This window comes from Musca autumnalis, unplaced genomic scaffold (genome assembly GCF_047663935.1).
Source record: "Musca autumnalis isolate F117 unplaced genomic scaffold, ASM4766393v1 scaffold_4, whole genome shotgun sequence".
NCBI classification, from domain to species: Eukaryota; Metazoa; Arthropoda; class Insecta; order Diptera; family Muscidae; genus Musca; species Musca autumnalis.
The window spans coordinates 149,150,430-149,158,138 of NW_027411977.1; positions in this window are offsets into that span (position 1 = coordinate 149,150,430).

Consider the following 7,709-nt stretch of genomic DNA (forward strand, 5'->3'; position numbering starts at 1 on the left):
TTGTGCGTGAGGTTTTTTCACCGAATAACCTTGTTATTAAGATTTTATGTAATATTATGGCAAAACTCATCACGCTATGATACAGGGATATGAGGTTGTAAAAAAGTCATAACCCTAGTCTGCACCATTTCTAGCCATAAGGACGCTAATTGAAATATGGAAAAGATGTGGAAATCAGAGAATCGGCTTACTAACAGGAGCGGATTCAAAGAGGGAATGCCGGGATATTCGAAAATTAATATCGAAAGAGCTAGAAGCTTACGGGTTCCACCTTAGAAAATGGTTCCCAAATACCCCAGAAGTGTTGTGTGCCGTAAACAGAAGAGAGGAAAATGAAGTTCTATATACAAGAAGATGAGTGTCTGAAAACATAAGGTTTGCAATGGAACCCAACCATGGATTGCTTCACCTTCAACATGCAAATAGACGATCAAGATAAAATAACTAAGAGGGTGGCGTTATCGAGTCTGGCAAAGATTTTCGATCCGTTGGGTTGGCTGACACCTGTCACGTAAGAGCCAAGCTATTTATCCAACATTTATGGAAGCAACAAATAGAATAGGACTTACCATTGGAGGAAAGTTTGAGCGATGAGTGGAAGAAGTTCTCGCAAAGTCTTCACGCACTGAAACATTTGCAGATACCAAGATGGTTTCAAATTACACCATCCAGTGTAGTGCAACTGCATGGATTTGCTGATGCGTCCGAAAAGGCATACGCAGCAGTAGTGTACCTGAAAGTGGAGTCTACGATAACAATAGTTGCCGCAAAAAGCAAAGTCAATCCCATTAAAAACGCCAAGACTCTCCCAAAAATGGAACTATGTGCGGCACAACTGCTGGCGAAACTGCTTCAAAAAATTAAAAAAAGTCGACATCAACGGCAAAAATGTATGCATGGAGTGATTTCATGATCACATTAGCATGGATAAACAACTCAAAGAATAAGAATAACTTTATAAGAAATAGAGTTGTGGATATTTCGGAAAGAATCCTGAAGCAAAATGGGGATATGTTAAATGAAAAGAAAACCCAGCAGACTTGGGATCAAGAGGCGTTTCCCCTAAGACATTAATAACCCACGAGTTATGGTGGAATGGACCTGAATGGCTTGTAAAAGATGAGGACGAATGGCCCAAGATGGAAGCGAAATCAGCAGCGACAAGAATTTCAGCGGAAGAAAATAGCGTGTATGGAAAAATTATGCAATTTTCTTCATTTAAGAAGCAACAAAGGGTCATGGCTTACGTACTACGATTTATTAAAAGATTGAGAGGAACTAGAAGAAGCAGAAATGAGAATAATTAAACTGCACCAGGAAAATGAATGGCCGGCTGAAATGACACAATTGAAATCATAAAGAGCCGTAGACCATCGAAGCTAATTAGCCGCATTACACCCCAGTTAGACAAATATGAAGTGATGAGAGTATGAGGAAGACTTCAATATTCATCATAAGTGTATAGCCAGAAACATCCAATTATTATCCAAAAGTCGAGGTTAGCGGGAAACATCATCCGACATACCCATCTCGAGACATTGCATGGAGGAATTCGTTTAATGGAAAACATGATAAGAAGGAAATATTGGATTATCGGAGCAAATAACAGAATAAAGGAAGTAAGAAATCAACTGATGGGTGACCTTCCAGCATGCAGAGTTAATATAAGCCAGCCATTTCAACATTGTGGAATTGATTATGCGGGTCCGATTCAGCTGAGGTGTTCAAAAACTAGAGGAACGAAATCCATGAAAGGCTGCTTAGCTGTTTTTGTCTGCATGGTGACGAAAACAGTTCATTTGGAGGCAGTTAGAGACCTTACTACTGATGCGTTTTTGGCAGCTCTTAGGCGTTTCTTTGCACGGAGAGGCAAAGCGAGCAATATCTATTCAGACAACGGGACGAACTTCGTAGGGGTATCGAAGCAAGTGGCCAAAGATTATGTTGAGGCAATAAAAAATAACAATAAATTAGCGCCGCAGTTAAATCAATGAAACATCACCTGAAAAGGATTATTGGCGACACAAAGCCAACTTATGAAGAAATTAGCACGGTGCTGTCTCAGATTGAAGCGGTTCTAAATTCAAGGCCGTTACATCAACTCAGTAGCAGCGCGGAATATGTCGACACAATAACACCAGGACACTTTTTAATTTGGCGACCATTATTAGAAGCTCCGGCGAAAGTCGATGAGGGAAACTTGGGATGCGTTAACAGATGGAAACTGGTACAAATAAAAAAACACCTTTGGAAAAAGTGGAAGTAAGAATATTTAACATCGTTACAGAATCGGACGAAATAAACAGCGACATCTGGAGGTAGGACAAATGGTGATACTACGCAATGAAGATACTCACCCAGCTCGGTGGCCATTAACGAAGGTTACAGAAGTGCATACGAGCAAGGATGGAGTTGCAAGAGTGGCGACAGTAAAAACGCAAAACGGAGAAGTGAAAAGGCCGATTACAAACTCTTGAGCATCGTAGAAAAATTAATTCGTCTCTCTTTGTTTTTGATTTGATTAATGATTCAATTGATTCTCCAGAATTAATATCGCGTATACCGCTTTATGTACCACCTAGGCAAATGAGATATACCGATGTGTTTAACGTTTGCCTACACCGCGTTAACTATGCTAATCATAGCCCATTAACACGGGCTTTTTGTTTTATCAATTCCATTAACATGAAATACCAAAAGAAATTTTACCAGTGTATAGAATTCAGCATTTCAAAAGATTATTTTAAATTATATTTTTAACTAAATTTGATTAAAAATATGTTTTTCTTTTTTTTTTTGTTTTGTAAATATTTATATTCTTTAAATCATAGTCTGTAAGGAAATTATGTTCCATAGACCGAAATAAATAAATAAATAAGTTATGCCCCTTAGAGCACGAAGATGAAAGATCAGAGGATATGAACATGGAAGATTTACCGCAGAGGAAAGCACAGATAAACACGACAATGCGATTACCAAGAGTACTAGGACATCCCTTAGTGATGATGATCATGATGATAAACCTGTGTATGGTAATGCCGACTAAGTACTCATTTGTTCAAGAGCTAAACAGTTCCACGGCAATGTACTTGGATCCCATATGGCCTCGTCCTCGTGGAACATGGTAATATACTTCGAAATGAAACCATATCTGGAGACTTTGGAGCTTGCGGCGAGATTAACACTTCGAAGGAAATATGTCCAAGACTCCAAACATTTGAAGATAGGTGCTGGTCTGTTGTAAAAAATATGGAGTACAAGAGAAGCAAAATAGAGGCGAATAACCGTTTATTCATGAGAGAAGATAGACGACAGAAAAGAGGAGCGCAATTGAAGTTCGTAGGCTCTTTTCAACATTGGGCTTTCGGAGTAATGGACGACGAAGATCGGGTGGCGATTGAAAACAATATGAGAAATCTATTAGCCAACCAACACGATCTAAAAGAATTGGCAAGAAAGCAGACATCAGTAGTTGACTCTACGGTCAATCTGCTGAAAAGAACAACGGATGAAGTCAATTCACACTTTACTGAAATAAAGTGTAAAATTGAGAATATAAGCGCCATGATGAGCGAGAGCTACTTCGTCTATAGAGAATCTATTCGGTTCTTTATAGTCACCAAGGAGATACGCGAGCGTATTGCAGAATGCGATGATGTGCAGAAAGAGTTTATTGACTTGTTACTGGACGTGAATAATGGAAAGTACACCCTGTGCTCATAAGTCCCAGCCAATTGCAGTCGGAGATAATAGGAATTCGTAATGCTCTGCCTGCGAAGTATGTTTTACCTGGTAAAAACACTGGCGCAGAACTGAAGGAGGTATTGCACTTAATGAGAGGTCATGGAATGTTCGTTGGTACTCAGTTGGTAATTGATTTGAAAATACCTCTTTTCAACCGACAGTCATCACAATTATACAGGGTTATTCCGATTCCGTTTGAGCAGAATGGTGCTTCTATGATAGCGAGGATAAAGCGCCGTATATAGTATACAATTTCGAGTTAGACTCGTTCCACTACCTAACACAAGCAATGTTGAACGAGTGAAAAAGCACATTGGGTGAGGAAATTGTGTGCGAAGAAAACTTTCCTTGGAGATATGCTTCAACAAATAATTGCGAGTTAGCACCTCTGAGGCCACACATCGGGCTAAAATGTACATATGATGAAGTAGAGAACAGCCCATATTTAATACAGCTGAGACGCAAAGCAAATTGGTTTTTCAAAATATTTGCTAACACAACAGCCCATGTAAAATGTTCGGACAAGCAGCAAACTTCAATGGAGCTTCCGCAGCAAGGTATCTTATTTTTAGAACCAGAATGTACGGCCAGGATCGATCAAAATAACATTGGTAGCGGTCCACCAGCAGAGGAAAGAAATAACATCCCAGTTTCACTCAGTTCTCTTGAAAGATCTGACGCCGGCAGAAAGGGAGTACATAAAACCCATGGGAGATGTATTGGTCAACCATCACGCAGAGATAAACCAACTGAAGAAGTCCCTGGACGAGTTAAAGAAGGAGAACATAGAACTAAGAGGTTTATAATTCCATTATTTGTCTGGTCACGTAGCATTTATTTTAGTTATACTAATAGCAGTAATACTAATAAGTCTATTTATAAGGAAAATGATATGGAAGAGGCGTATTGCCACAATTCATTTCCCAGTAGGGTCAACGGCCTAGATAGTCCTTTGCTGGCGGGGAGAATGTTCATAAAAATATGAACATAATTTTAATCTTAATGTAGAATAATAAAATGTGTTAGATCATATATTATTTAAGTGCATTAGACAATAAACATTAATGTATTTTAGATAAGTAGAGCATAAATGATAACATTTTAGGTAAATTGTTGTGGTGCACTGATAATAAATACATTATCAGAGTGAACAGCTGCACTGATAATAAAACCATCACTCAGGTAATTATGCACTCATTAAGGAAGCAGGTACTTTTAGTGATAAGAACATAGAATTACCCAAAAAGATACCCTAAGATTTCGGTGTCCGCTTAACTCTTAAGTTGAATAATATCTTCAATAAAACCAGAAGTGAATTAACAACCAAAGAGAGAACTTCTCATTTAAATATATACATATGTACGTCAAATAAATCCTCATGAAGTGGGTTAACCCGGCAAAAACTCTAGTGTAACCGTAGTATTACGTATACATACAATAAATCCTCATAAAGTATGTTAATAGCGCCTTTAGATTTCCCAAATCTTCTCAATTTCAAATGTCAATTGTATAGTGTTTACGTTAAATAAAATCCACTGGATTTATAACTAGGATTTATTTGACGTATACGCCATGGAATTGGTATTTGAAATCGAGAGGATTTGGTAAATCTATACGTACTACAGTCCTTCCAAAAGCTCTAATATAAACCTATTATTACATAAATATTATTTTTCCCGTTATTACTTTTCCAGATTTTGGCTGATGCTCAAAAAGATACTGCTGCTGCTTCAGTCAAATTTGCGGATAATTCTACACTTTTGGCAGAAGTACTAGCTGCCAAAATAGAATAGAGACTTCTATGAGAATAATAGAAGAACATCTTACTTACACTGGAAACTGACCATTGCGCAAACTTTATGAAATTCATACATGTATGTACATATGTACACATACATTTTCCATTTTTAAAAATGAATTTGCTAAGTACTTATTTGTTCATGTTATACCTTTAATTTGTTTTAGATTAAAAAAAATACTCGTAATATACAATTAATAAATATTAAAGCAAAAAACGTTGTAAAATCATTTAATATTATATATGTTTACTACTTAGGACCATAAGTGGTTTATTTAACTCATTAGTCTGCATACGTCCCTGATGCCTCGTGTCATTTAGGCCTCATGTTATCTACGCCTAAACCAACTTTATTTGGCTAAGATAATAACAATTATTATGCTCGAAAAAAATGTTATAAAAATGCTTGCGTTCTTTATTAAATAATAATTTAAAATCAAAACATTAAATTAAAATTATATTAACTTATTTAAAAACGGACTAGCACTTAAAAAGCTCAATATAAATTGATATAATTCGACTTATGAATTATGAAAAATTGTTGTTGGCGTTTTTTATTGTTGGACTGCAGAATTTTACATCTTTGTGTTTATTTCAGCTCGAGTCCATATTTTGTTGCAATTCAATTGTTTGAATAACAACAAAATATTTTAAAGTGGATATGAAATTGATTAGTTTCGGGCGAAGGGTAGGGAATACTATAGTTTCAGTTGTCACCAAACAACTTCATCAGTTCCCTTTTTTCGCCGACTCTGTATCGATAAACAGGTCAATAAAGCCATCTAGCAAATTAAATAAAATGAGAAATTTGCTGTATTGAATTGCAACAAAATATGGACTCGAGCTGAAATAAACACAAAGATGTAAAATTTTGAAAAATGTTGATCAATTATTTGATTTTGAACACGTCTTGCTACGGATAAAAGAGGTTGACTATCTTGTATTGATTACTTATTTCGTTTAATGGCGGGTCACTTTCCAAAATATACTCTGAAGTCGGTTCTCTATATTTGCATTTCATATTGTGTAACACAGTACATGCGTTAACAATCCTTCCAGTAAAAGATGGAGCGTATTGCAAAACTCGATGGCGGGATAGACATCGCCAGGTATTCTTCATGACCCCGTACGCCCATTCAATACTGTTTCTAGTTTTGCATAATGCTTCATTATACGCAAACTTCGGTGTTCAGGGGTTTTCGTTTGGCAAGGGAGTCATGAGCCAAGGTTCAAGAGGATATCCCATATCACCTAAAATTATATACGTGATATACAGTAGAAATTCGAAATATGTCCCGTGTATACCAATTAGAAATGTTCTTCGTTCTCCATTATTAAAGGTATTTTCTAACAAAACTCTGGACTTGAACCCCATATGTAGCTGTCATGCCTTGAACCTCCATATTGTGCGTTGACGTTTAACATATTGACAGATATGTGATCCCAATCTGTAGTAACACTTTAAAACATTTGCTTTAAGTTGTTTATATTAATGTACCATCTGCACATTTAAGGAATGATGACTGTGATGATTCACGTATGCACCTTCGTTTCTTTTCGGAGCTAGAATTGCAACATGAGTGCAATCTATAGCTCCAATGCATCCTTCGAACGGGTACGCACTATTGCGAATTTTTTCTTTTATTATATTTCTCTCGTATGTTGTCCTCGGAAACTTTACCCAATTTTTCAGGAGTACATAATTTATGGCGTCGGTGACTTTATGAAGTGATCGACTTATAGTACGTTTACATATAAGCGGATTTAACAAACCCACTGGGTTTTAAATGTCATTTCCATTACATATACGTCAAACAAATCCTCATGTAGAAGGTTAACCCTGCAAAAGGCTATAACATAAACATGGCCTAACAGACGTTTGGCTTAGTGAAATGCCCCGTTGTTCGCCAATTGGTCTTTGGAAACAACCAGTGGCACAAAATCGAATTGTAGATAAGACCTTAAAAGATTTTCAATGATTTGTGGATATTTAATACATAAATCTGGAAACATACCATTTTTTCAGGGGATATTCCTGTAATCCTATTGGATGCCAAACGTCCACTATTTCGTATATGATGTTTTTCTTTAATCTATACAACATTACAAACTCTCCATCACTTAAGTCAAAAGGATCTTCTATTTGCCGGAGGATTCTTCTTTCTTC